The 13,876-nt window shown below is 30.9% G+C and overlaps 1 protein-coding gene across 1 annotated transcript in view; it reads left to right on the top strand.

Annotated features, from left to right (window-relative positions):
- The first annotated feature begins 2,604 nt into the window (after positions 1-2,604).
- The window catches only part of LOC148232299 (uncharacterized), a 227,079-nt gene continuing 215,807 nt past the window's right edge, over positions 2,605-13,876 (top strand). The window contains exons 1-2 of the mRNA XM_088192313.1: positions 2,605-2,834; positions 2,927-3,066. The gene's annotated coding sequence lies outside the window, so the exon portion shown is untranslated. The remainder of the gene's footprint in view (positions 2,835-2,926; positions 3,067-13,876) is intronic.

The following is a 13,876-nucleotide window of genomic DNA, read 5'->3' as shown; positions in this document are numbered from 1 at the left end:
AGAGGCGTAGCTAGGGTAGGGGGGGAGCATATGTCTCCAAGCGCCATGACGAGATGTGAAATTTTTAAGGCTTAATTTAAATTTTATTCGCATATAAAATTATAGTTTTAAATTTTTTACATTTTGCTACAGCAAAATTAAGAAAAAAATACATGTAAATAAACAAATGTATATAAATTATTATTATTGTTAATATAAATATTTAACCATGATAAGATTAACTATATTATATTTAATTACATCGGTGTATACATATAAGTAATATATATATTATGTATTCTGTACGGTATAAAGTGTAATTAAATAAATATTTATTAAAAAAATATTAATTATTAGTTTTTTTAAATATTATGTTTACAATATCATAGAAAATTACAGAATTTCAGTATATTAAACAGTTTTATTTCATTAAAATTTACATTACCGTTTGAAATATGTATTTGAAAATTGTGAAATATAAAAATGGGAGGAGGGGGTGGGGTGGAATTTGGATAGTTCCTCCCCGGGCGCCAATTGCCATAGTTACGCCTCTGCCTAGTCCCTTTCTTTAGAGCTTTCACTAGAATTTCAGCCTAGATTTTCCACCTGAAACTTGATTACAAAACTACCACTTCGCTTCTGAGTTGGAATAACGAGTAATTAACTCGATCTTCGTTATGATTTGGAGACTACTACGGCGAGAACAGATGCGAATATATTTATCATTACTGCACAAATTATACATATGTATATGATATATGAACTGAAGTAGCTCACTAGTAGATTTTTTTTAATAATGTGGGAACTTATTCTTAAAACTTGCGTTAATTTACTGTGACCAAAATTATCATCCATCAACAAGAAAACAAGACAATAGCGTAAAGGATGGGACCATACAAAAGCCCTCGCTGCTCATAAATAACATGCAACAATAACAAAACAAAACAAAAATAACATCACATAAATAACATGCAAGTTTTCCGTCATTGAAAGAATATTTTTTGTTGCGAAACGGTCACGGGAAACAGTATATCACCGAATCGACCTTGGGCAATACCCATCAAGCAAATGTCACTTTATAAAGGCATATACCGGGCGCGTGCAGTAAGATAGTTTCTAGAAGCTATCTCACCGCACGCTCCTGGCATATACCTATTTCGCTGTTCTAAGAAACGAGTAACTAACTATTGGCTGGACGATCGCTGCATGATTGTGACTCGTCAGTTAGCTTTGCAGCCTTTAGTATTTAAGGCTTATCTCCTGGAAGGATAGGACAGTCACAAGCAGTCACTCGTAGACTCCAGCAGACACTCGAAGAGACCAGCAGACGCCCGTCCACCCGCCAATAACATACTGTCATGGACGCTCAAATCCTGAGAGGGACACCACCATACGAATACCGCAACAGAGAGGGATCAGCCTCGCAACCCTGTCTCTCCCACCTACAAGCCTTCTGAGGATCTTCCACCGATAACATCCCTACGCCAGCTTCTCCACCACTGTTCGGAGAAGACATCTCGCCATTCCTAGTCTGTCGCAATATGTAATATAATCTAATACAATTCTGACTAGTTTCCACCTGCGTCTTTCTGGCTGCGAAGTCACACCCCTTAGGGCTAACAAAACTTGAAATATCTAATTTGTACGAACTAGCTCAATTAATTATCACAATATTCATCTGTGAGATTAGAAAAATGTAGTAAAACTTAGTCTGTAATGATCGATCGTAATTATAATAATATATTAATCACTAATTTGGATTATTTGTTTTGTTTTTAATTGTACATTTAACTTAATGTTATTTTTCAGTACTACTCGGAAGCTTTCCCAATCTGTCGTTTTATAGATGGTAAATTATAAAATATATAGAAAAATTAATTATTGGTCATAAAGATCGGTCTTATTGTCAACAAACAAAATTGAGTCCCTTGGAAACGATAAAAATAGAAAAACACAAAGGTCGATATGGGATTCGAACTCAGGTAATAGTAACCTACTTATGCCACTCGTCTATCGTGTATTGCTCATATTAAAAGTGTTGTAATTAAAAAAATGTATGTACAGTCTAGGAATATAAGCAATAAATTAATGTATAATTTATTTGATATTACAAAGTTTAATATCCCTACCGCATACACTCAAACATAAGCTAGGAGTACATGGAGATAGATTTTTATCGAAATCTACCTATGATAAAATTGTATTTCTTGAACATTCATAATTTATGGGTGAGGGGATAAAACGAATAATAATTGTTATTTAGAGGGGAACACTTCAGACGCTTTGACGGCGTCGTTATCTAAAAATGCAAGTAACAATCGAGAGTTGCATTACAAAGCATTTTTCAAGATTTATAACGCGATTTATGTTTATTATTTTTGAGTTTTGATTTATTAAGGTAACATTTATTGCAGCGATGAATATCAATTTTAGACGTTATTTTTCATATTTAAAAAAAATGTTTTTAAAAATGTTGATGTCTAAAATCAGTATTCGATATATCAAATCTACTTGCGAATTAACAATACACGCATCACCTCGGTGACGTCACGACGACGTTTCACGACAGTTCCACAAATACGCACAGGCGTCGCTTCATACGCCGCGCCGCGCCGCTGTGACCGCGGGGGTGGGGATGCAGCGTCCTCACATGCATTGCGCACGCATTGCTTCTGCGCTCGCGCATTTTTTTCTTATCGCAAATATGAGCGCCCTTACCGCTTCTTTTCAACACATTCAGCTTGAAAATAATACTTATCGAGCTAATTTGTTAAATGCTGAACACCTGGATCAATGGATGAAGGAATATGCCGACAATTCCAAGACGATCATTCGAAAGACGAATACGCAATCGCGTATCCTTTGCAGGTTTTTATTTTTATAATAATCAAATTTAATATATGATATATATATTTACTCTGCATAACATATAGTATATTAACTCTAGGAAATTGTTTTATTGCCATTACAACAACCATCGAAAAATTGTGACCACAAATACGTCCAAAAACACAAACTGCTTGGCAAAAATAGATATTCGTATCAAGTTGACTGCAGCTAATACAAAAAAGTGATAAATACGTCAAGGTGAGTTTTTTTCATGTTTAGTATATATTATAATAATATAAATTTATGTATATATATCTGTACACACGTACATACATATGTATGTACTAGTTTCGAATTTTTTTGGCCTAAACAGTTGATCTGTAAACCATAAAACGTACAGCTTATTTATGTTAATGCACATATATTTAAAAAAATGCTTACAATAAATGTGCATTTTATTTTATATATTGTACATTTAAATTGTCGTCGAAAAAACATGTTCAAATTACCGACGAAAAAATACTTAGTAATTTGATTAAAAAAAACAGAACTATGGAAATAGAAGGTGGGTCTTTACATCAGATATTTAGTATACATAGTTCAGTATAGGTATAGACAGTCAGTACAAGTATAATTAAGCTTACCAAATCAGATCAGATCTTTAGGACCTTGATAGCTGAGCAGCATGTTTTTGTCGAGAGCTCAGCAGTCACTAAGCAACCAGAAGCTAATACTCGAACGCAGAACATTGACACTATTTATTTTATTTTTAAATTTTATTATATAGTCCATGTCAGTTTCTATGCATTTATTTTGGTGAAACACACAACTATCGCCAATTAACCATTTTGTCTTCCGTGATTTATTCGCGCCGTACGTTTCCCCCATTGATATTATGACGTGGACAAATGCGCGAGCCCGGTTGAAAAATAAGCACCACTACGCCGAGGAATTTTTCGTGAAGTGAGAAAAGAGAAAGAGGGACGGGAGAACAAGAGAAAATGGGAGACATTAGCGGAGAGCGAATGGATGCCGGTGACAATCGTAAACACGCCGAGCTCGCGGAGGATAATGGAAGATATTGCGGGTCGAGTCGGGGGCCCCAGACGACGTGATCTATCATCGCAAAGTCAATGGCGTATGCCGACGGCCGATCATCAGGGTCTAACTTGAAGATTAATTAATGATCCGCTTTTCCTTCAGCCACCTGCCATGGAGAAGGGAGGAATAAAACGCGGAATTTGTGGAGGAAAACGAATCTTAATCACATCCACTTCCGGTTTTCTGGCGACATTATGGCTGCACTTTTTTACTGAATATATGTATATATATATTATGCTAAAAGTTAAAGCATTATCATGATTACGTTTATTTTTGGTTATATCTAGAATAATCACATCGAAAAATTTACGGCAAGTTTAATTTGTGTGGTATTTTCACGTAAATTATCCACTTTTAATCTACATGAACTCATAAGCTACAACATCGTGCTATTAGATAATAAATTTATCTACAAAATTTCGAGCTATTAAAAAATATTTGCAGATACATAGTATGTATGTAGTAAACAAGTAACATTTAAAAAGCGCTTTGTTATGGAATTTCTGGATATTTTTTATTAAAACTTATCCTTCCCACACAATTCTAGAATTGGATACCATGTATCTATATAGGTTTTATAACTTCCGGGTAAGCTTAACTAATTATAAATTGACAATTTGACGCAAATTTACCGAAATTTTTCCGAGAATTCCGTTAAATTTGCGGTAATTTGGTTATTCTATGTTTAGTTTTCACGTGTTCGCTCCATCGCGATTTCGTGTCTCATGCCGAGGTACTTCACAGTGTTGCGAGGTTTTTAAGCAATGTCAGATCTAATCGATTTTTCATATTGAAAAGTGCTGAATCTAATTTCCTTGTTTAAGAAAATTTTATCGCAAAACAATACGACTAAAGTTTTTCTGCTTTTGACATTTATAAATTGCAATAAATTAAAGTGGAACTATAAAATATCGAAGAGTTCATATATTTATTTGTTATTACAAATCTGACGACCAAGGCTTGATAGGTTTCCCCAATGTGTCATGATGACCATTATACTAACAATAATTATGTTATAAAATTAACAAAAATAGATATAAGGAATTAATGGTGCATACCTGAAATCGATAAACACTATCCCACATATTTATTTTTACTTCCTCATAGATATCATCAAAAAGTTATTTGTGTTTGGCAAGCTTGTTGAGATCAGTGTTCGTTATCGAGTGGACCTGGGCGCGACGGTCAAGAATAAGGGACGCGATAGCGACTTTTTAGAGCGCTCGGATTATCGACATTGCAGGATACAAATACGAACAAAAAGGAGTATTTCACTTCGTTGGAGTTCCAGACAGTGAAAGCATATTTGAGGACGCTACGAACTAGCTTATCATACAGAAGTTGTATCTACAATAAATTATTGAAGTGACACGCGCTCCACATAAGGAAACCGAGCATCCTTGATGCCTTATCACAAACTTGGCGATGTGCTTCAAAAATCTCAATCCCTGCTTAAAAGTAACTCCTAAGTCATCAACGGAAGTATTTCGTATACATCTGTAAAGCTATGAAGAATCTAAAAATAATCCAAGAGTTTAACTCAATCTGTGTGACGAAGACGAAGATAGCAGTAAAACATATTATTTTTATATAAAACACATGTTACTATTTTTTCTACTTTATTTTCGATATTTTTTTACATTTAAAATATTGTTTACTTAAAAAATAGCATTCTTGCGATTTTTGTTGCTATAGAAAAAAAAACATAATATATTTTATATAATTAAAAGCTCTTTTGTATATTTTATTTAACATATTTTAAATTTATTTGCATTTTATAGTTACTATAATTAAAGTTTAATCTATAAATTATATTTTTATATCTCTTGAATTATTAATATATTTACTTCTCGTTGATATACTAATCTCACGAGTACAACGATGTAAAATAATGTAAAACCACAAAGACACAAATTTGCACGCTTAGCTTAATAACGTACAGTAAATCTAATTTAGCTTGAGTGACAACGCCTTGACAGCCTCCTGAAAATTGATGATGTTATATATATTATGAATTTCGCGAAAAATATAATAAAGGTATTAAAGAAACAATTCATTACTGAATATAAAAACACAGATATATATTAAAAACAATATTAATAATCATAGATAAACATATTACAAAATTCAATAGTTATAATAACTAGATATATTTTTCTGTAGATCATAATATTTTATTTTATATTGCTTTATAATAAATTGTTGTTGCAAATTAATAAAGTATATACTATTTTGCACAACTTCACATAAATAAGTTAACGCACAATTGCATAAAATATTTGAAGACGTGTTAAAGTTTTATTCTAAAAAAAAATATTGTACATAGAGCTAAATATTAAAAGAAAATAAATTACGCAGTCGTGAGTACGGTTTTCAATCGAATATTGGATTATTCGAATTATATATAATATAATGTTTATCGGCGTGTCTACTCTTACCGAAATTCGCAGAATTCATAAATTGAACAATACAAAATGTTGGAAAGGCTCACCTTTATTATCATTTAACGCTTATCTCAAAATCAGGTATGTGTCGCAAATTTTTGTGAAGTACGTTTTTGTATTTGTTGTTTAAGGACGCAACGATTTTATTTCAATCAGTTCAATAATTTGATCACATTTATTTTTAATTATTTAATTAATATACAAATACTCACAAAATAAACGTGTATGTATAATACATTAAATTCGTTCCAAACATTATTGGTTATTATATATATATATATATATATATATATATATATATATATATATATATATATATATATATATATATATATATATATATATATATATATATATATATATATATATATAATAAATTCGATAAAATTATCTATTTAAAATATTCAATCAATTTTGTTGAATTAATTCAATCACAGCTGATCTTAATTCTTTTGATTTAAAAAAGATGAAATGACGTCCCTGATCAAATAGTATGTAATTATAAATTAAGTATTATCCTTTTGACGCCCTCACTGATCATTAATTTGGACGGCATTGTGCGAATTAATGATCAGTGAGAGCAACATTAACGATTATGAAAGTAATTAATGCTAATTTGAATAGATTATTATTAATTAATAATTATTTTCTAATTCAATTATATTTTTCTGGCTATTAATTGATTTATGGCACTAATAAAATCCGAGAATAAATTACGTATATTCTAATATTCGAATACTTTATCATTTTAAAAATTTAATATTCGAAAAGTTGAGAGCCTTAGTCGTGAGCAGAGGGGGGGGGGGGAGACGGGAAAAATTACTGGGGCTCGTTCTCCTTTAAGGGCCCGACTCAGGAAAAAATCATATCAAGAATATATTTATAAAAACAAATACTGATATTAAATAACGAATCCTAACTGAACTAGTTGTTTGCGATGTATGTATTTCAGTTATAAGTTTCTTTTGCCTTTTTTATATGGCCGCCAAAGGCTCACCGCTTCCTAGAGACCAGTCAACTCCCAGAGACTCAACTGAAGGCTCGAGTCTGATCGATCAGAGAGTTAGCCGATACCCGACCCTCCTCCGACCTGACCGCCTGGTTATATATCATAAAATATTCACAAAACGATCAGTAAAAATGAAAATAATAAGGGAGTCATTCATGGACACGTAAGCCAAATCTATTTTTTAAAAGCATAAGTGTATATTTGCATTTATTTGCTGTTATAAAAAACGATTTGTTTTAGATCGCTGCTTTTAAAGATGAAAGTATTTTTTTAAATACGCTTAGATCAATCACTTGGTTCAGAATTATTAATAGCAGAATAAGAAGCATACTGCTATCGCCATTATTTGTTAATATAAAACATATTAAAAGGTCCCGAGGTGCGGAATCGTGAGCGATGGTTCCCGTCGAATAATTTTTCACCGCCGTCATTTCAGGAAGTATCTACATGCAGATTTTGTCATATATCACTTCCGCTCGGATGAGAGAGTCGGCGGGAGTGGCGAAAAACCACCCATTTTCCCCGCTTATAAATTCGCGTCGGCGTGTTTTCAAACTTATCTTATCGCGGTATTCTAGACGTTTATATATTACGTGTTTTTTAATTATACGAACAAATAGGTAGCATATTTTAATTTTAGGTAAACAGCGTAAACCATATACATTAGTGTTTCTCAATTAAATAAATTTATACATTTGTAAAATATACAATAAATCGAAATATAGTATACAATAAATCGAACCCTAGCAAAGCGATATATGTACATATACTATCAAACTCTCACTGGCATAAACAATGTCTCCTGCCGCGTCAATTTGACATGATCTACCAGGATCAAATTACATTATTGGGATGGGCATTATATATTTTAAATAAAAATAAAAAACAATGCTCCAAAATGATGATCAAAAACGATATATATGTATATATAAATATTTATAGATGACTAGATTTCGTAGCTGGCTTTGTCCGCATTTAGTTTACAGTTATATCTCTATCCCTTCTATTATACATCATAAACGATGTTTTATACTCCTTTTAAATTATTTGAATCCTTTAGTACATGGGCCAGAAAACCGTGGCTCGCGAGCCGAACGCGGCGCTTTTTTCCAAACTCACAATTTTTTTTGTCATTTATATGTACTCATTATATTATATATGAATGTTATCGCGAACCTAATTTTGTCTCTGTGATGCTTTTGCGAGCTGATTGCATCAATAGAGAAAATATGATGCAGTAATAATATTTTATAATTCAGTTTTTGACAACTGTCAACTGTGCTATTAGAGTTTCGAATCGATTCTATATAGAAACTACGTAAATTCATTAAAAATAAATTGTACTTATAAAAATACATTTATGGCTCTCAAAAAAAATATTTTATCGATCCCTGATTTAGTGCAGTCTTTCAAGCCTTTTAATTTGTTTAAGTGAATGCTTTTTACACACACACTAGCTCAACGCAACAGGGATATTTAAATCTGATTTATTTTAAGATATTAAATTATTCCTAGCATGAATATTTTATTATAAATTAATAATGAAACTTAAAAACTTAATAATTTAATAATAAATAGAATGTTAGCTAATATTTGTAATTTATAAATTAATTTTACAAATTAAAAGCAAAAGCTAAGTTTATTTGTAATATAAAATATGCAATTTCTTTAAAAGTGTAAATACTAAAATTATATTATTATATGATTGTTTATTATGTCTGATAATAAACTAACATGCGAGCAAAAATGTGCTTAAATTTCACTAGGAATTGAAACTTTTTAACCCGTTTAACTGTCACGGCGGTTAGATAAAGGTATTCGTCATAAAGTTTAGCTGTCTCTGTATACATATAGTATATAAACAATTTATAAAAAAAAATGGAAGGCATGGAATGTTCTGCTTTAAAAAAATGGTATTTTAAATTCTCTGTTTGTGTCAATGCGACATAAAATTCACCACAAAAAGACCAATTCAAGACAATTGTTATAATACCACATTTTATATGAATCTTAAAAAGCTACATACGAATTATAAAATTTCAACTTAAGGCCGTCGTATGGCGCATTCATTCTGAAATACGTACGACGACCGGCGCGTCGTATGGCAGTCAAAGTGTTTATTTGAATTTTAGAAAGAAGGGATGCTTATTAGGAATAAAGCAATCGACGATTGATGAACTTTGTGAACAATGCTAATAAGTGTTCAAAATTGTATTAATGAAACGGTTACTGTAAGTTTTGAAATTTTGCGCGCGTTATGTGGCGAGAAAGAGAGCAGGCGCGAGACTTCTAATACGTTCGGGTCGAAATCTTAATTTATGACTATGTTTAAAAAATAAATAAAGCAGTGTTCTAAATGTGTCATAGCTCAATCCCAAAAGAAACTTTTTTATTGATTTTTTATTTTTACTTTCAGAATATCTCTCGTATATTGTATATAATATAAAAAAATCTATTGTACGAGACAGTGTTATATTGACGACAACTGTACTACGTTCTATAGATGTGGCTGCACAAAAATAGTTGTTTTCTTTGTCAGTATTTTTTTCAAAGACAAATGGGCACGGTCAAGTGAAAAATGAAAATCTTAAAAGTATTTTCGTTCGAAAACGAGTTTCGGTAATGGATTAAATCCTTTATGAACAATCGTTTTACTCTATTGAGCTCAATAGGGAATTCTTCTGATAGTATTTTTATATAATACTTTCTTTCACCTTTTCATTATTTACACTGTGGAATTATCCTAGTATCTATGTTTATTTTTTATAGAAAGCTTTAATTTAATTTTTCATATATAAGGTTGGGTGTGGTCGTTTAAACTTATGTCACTATATTTACACAATTACTCTCGCTACATTGAATAAATAGGTCGTGATTTGCATGTAAAATAATTTTTGTACATATGTAAATCATCCAGAGACGGAACTGAATGTTATGCAACTGAGTTATACAATTCAATTAATAGATTAAAAACTGTTTTTGAGTAAAAATGAATCCATTTTGAATAAATGTTTTTAAACTCTATTCACAGTAATATTTATGTTCCCACCTGTTTACTGATATTATCATGCATGAAAGTAGCACTTTAAAAGTATTTTTATTACTTTACAAACACTCTAAAAGCAATGTATAAATCTATATATGAATTTTAGACACATTCAAAAACTTTTCATAAAGAAGAAAGTTGCGAGAAAGACATTCTTGGCAAAATTCACAACAGAGCTAAGTGTATATATATTTTTTAGTATTATTGTCTCAAGTTATAATATATTATATAATATTGTTTTAATTCGCTTTATTATCTCAATTGCTTGTGCAAACTCTAAAAGAGAATCCATTAGGGGTAGGTACGCTGTTGTGAACGAGCACCTGGTAATCTGTGCGACCCCTCAGATAGATATATAGAACTGTATATGCTTGAGTCTATTAACCGAAGAAAAGGCACTTCCACTTGTCAATGTCAACCTGTTTACACAAATACCGAGTCTTGGCAAAAATATACGTCCGGTATTCATCGACGAACTTTGACAAACAGATATGAGTCATCATTATGTCAGGGTTGTGATTGATGGTAGTTTTATTGACGTCGAAATATATGCTTTCAGAGTGACTAGGCAACATTTCATGATTTTCGAAAGCAACCCTGGTCTTAGACAAGAAGGTTTAATAAATAGGGAGTTGAGTATACAACTTTATCTTTTGCGTTTGCCTTAGCTATTACATCGTTGTATAGATAGGTATTGAATATGTTGAAAAACGACTTGAATTTAAGTGAAAATCAGTCAGGTACTATTTATATATGTATATATTAATATATATATATATATATATATATATATATATATATATATATATATATATATATATATATATTTTTTTTCTGCCTCCCTACCCATAATAGTCTCTCGAATGGAAAAAAGGATTGCAGGTTTTTTATAAAAATATAAATTAATATTTATTATAATTGTCGAGTTCATCATTTAAACTACTATTCTATTCAACAATTAGACTCCTCATTTGAAGGGATTTAGATAGGCAGGTAAAAGAGCTTTTATCAAATTTATAGATGCAAATATTTATGCTATTAAATGATAAACCTTGGCAAACAGGTGCATCTATCCGAACGGTTGTTCATTTGTATTCCAACAACTACCCAACACCCTTTTGCAATTGGCCGTTCCACTGAAAGGGGCGAATTTTATTTTTCTATGCAATCCATAAATTTATAAAATTATTTTGAAGTTCACAAAAATACGTATAGAGTAAATTTATTATCGAACTTAATTTATGTTAAGATGTTAAGACAATGTGTAATTCCTTTGATTCACAAACGACAGAGTTTAAAAAAAATACGAATTTTTCCCACAACAAAAAAAATTTTGCATAATTTTTTAATTGAAAAATAACTAGTCTCGAGTCTTAGGAATTCACAGGACTCAAGATTTAAATTATATGTAAATGAAAATTGGGTCTCGATTTTTGGGAATTTAAAAATCCCTGGACTGTGAACGTAGCTAATGTTAAATTGGAAATAAACCTTCAAATAAAATTAGGATGGTTTTTTGGTGTAATAAAATATCTAAAACAGACTATAAATTAATATGAAAGGTTGTGGATTTATATTATAATTTAATACATTTTTAAACGTTAAAGAATTCTGATTCTGTTCATCATAAAAAAAATATTCTTTTAATGCCAAAGTGAGAAATAATAATAATGTCGTTCGATACGCGGTTAGTCACATTTGCTACAAACACGTTTCAGATGAATTTTTGATTGCTTCACGCTCGCAAATCAGACATATCTATGTATTTTTTCGTATTTTTTTTGCATTTAATATTTTACCTGTTCTTGTTTCATCCGACCGTTGCGAAAGATCATCGGTCCAATCCCCCGGCGGAGGTATAAAACGATACTACGGTGCCTTAAGCGGACTTAGCTCGGAAAGACGCGGCGACTTTCCCCGCGGGATTTTCCCGGAAAAGCCTCGCCTGGAATGGCTCCAGACCGGAAATACCTGACTCTGGTCTCGCCTGTATACCCGTATTCGTATGTATATACACATATTGTCGTGTATATTGTCCAGGCCGATGTACACCTTCGATAACGCCATGTTTTATAGCCGACGCGTCGGTGCGATTCCCAGGCTACTCTTTCAAACGATCCGTGTAAATATAATATGTGAGACGACGAGTGGATTGAAGCCGTTTGTATGATGTGTCCTTTTTTATTATTGTATTTCAGGCGTATTGCTGTTTGCTGGGTTTTGTGATTGAAATCGATTCGTTTTATGTGTGTGTACATAAAAAGGAGGGTTTATTTTATTTGGACAATATTGATACATTGTTATAGGAAATGTCTTCGATTTTGAACTAAAGATATGTATACATAATAACAGTGCTTTTATTATTGTATATATATAAATATATATATTCAGTTACATTCATTTAAATCCAGTATATGTGATAAAAAACTCAACGTTTGAAATTAAAATTATAGGAGCAATTCTATAAATTGCTTATTAAAACGTTTATGTATTTTATTACATCAGATACTCCTTTTGCTATTCTTCCGCTAAGTCTTCATTCTGACCATCAAGGAAATTGAGCGTTTGGCGTTGAAAAGTTAAAGACAGGAAATTCTTCTAGACTTAATTTGCTCCTCGATTAAATTTTGAAAAGTTGAGAAGTAAATCTCGTTGCTTCCCTAAAGCGTATTTATATAAAAAAATAATTAATCCTCTTCAGAGAAATGACATAATAAATATTAAGATTAATGAAAATAAATGTAAAGATCATCATATGATGAAATGAATACATACTACATTGAGACTATACAAGAGATTGTGAATTGCATAAAAAGGTCAATAAATAAAATAAAAAGCGGCACTCGAATTTTTATTTATAAAAATGCGCTATTATTAAAAGAACGACCCCAGCTGCAGTATCATATATTGATTATAAATTGTATATCACATAATAATTCTTAATTAATAAAATAAATGTCACGAATTCCCAGACTTTTAATCCGGTGGTTAATACTTGTAGGTATTTGTAAGACTCAGTTGGTACAGATTTACCCCGTTGTAATACATTGGGCTTACGCCTGTCAGATTTCAACGAAAGATTTAATAAAATAAATTAATATACCAAATAGGTTCAAATTTATAAATAAAACATTTCATAACGCGTCTCATATGACACTTGTTAGGTATTGGTGTATTAAATTTGATTTAATATTTTCAGTTACAATCAGATATTGGACATTTAATTTAATTTATTTATAAATGATATTACTAATAGTTAATTGTAATGTTAATGTTTTGATATTTGCCGATTATATTAAACTATATCGATCAATTCAATATTTTAGTAATTTGCATATTTTACAACTAAACCTTAATAATTATAAATTGCTGCAAAAATAATAATCTCGGTTTAAAGATCTAAACACACCATTAGATTACTATATATATATATATATATATATAATAATAGTAGAGTCAAATTTAATA

Source organism: Plectrocnemia conspersa, unplaced genomic scaffold (assembly GCF_051122295.1).
Source record: "Plectrocnemia conspersa isolate PC_06_02 unplaced genomic scaffold, ASM5112229v1 ptg000009l, whole genome shotgun sequence".
In the NCBI taxonomy this organism is placed as follows: Eukaryota; Metazoa; Arthropoda; class Insecta; order Trichoptera; family Polycentropodidae; genus Plectrocnemia; species Plectrocnemia conspersa.
The sequence above is the reverse complement of the archived record's forward strand: the minus strand, read 5'-3'. Positions and strand labels throughout refer to the sequence as shown.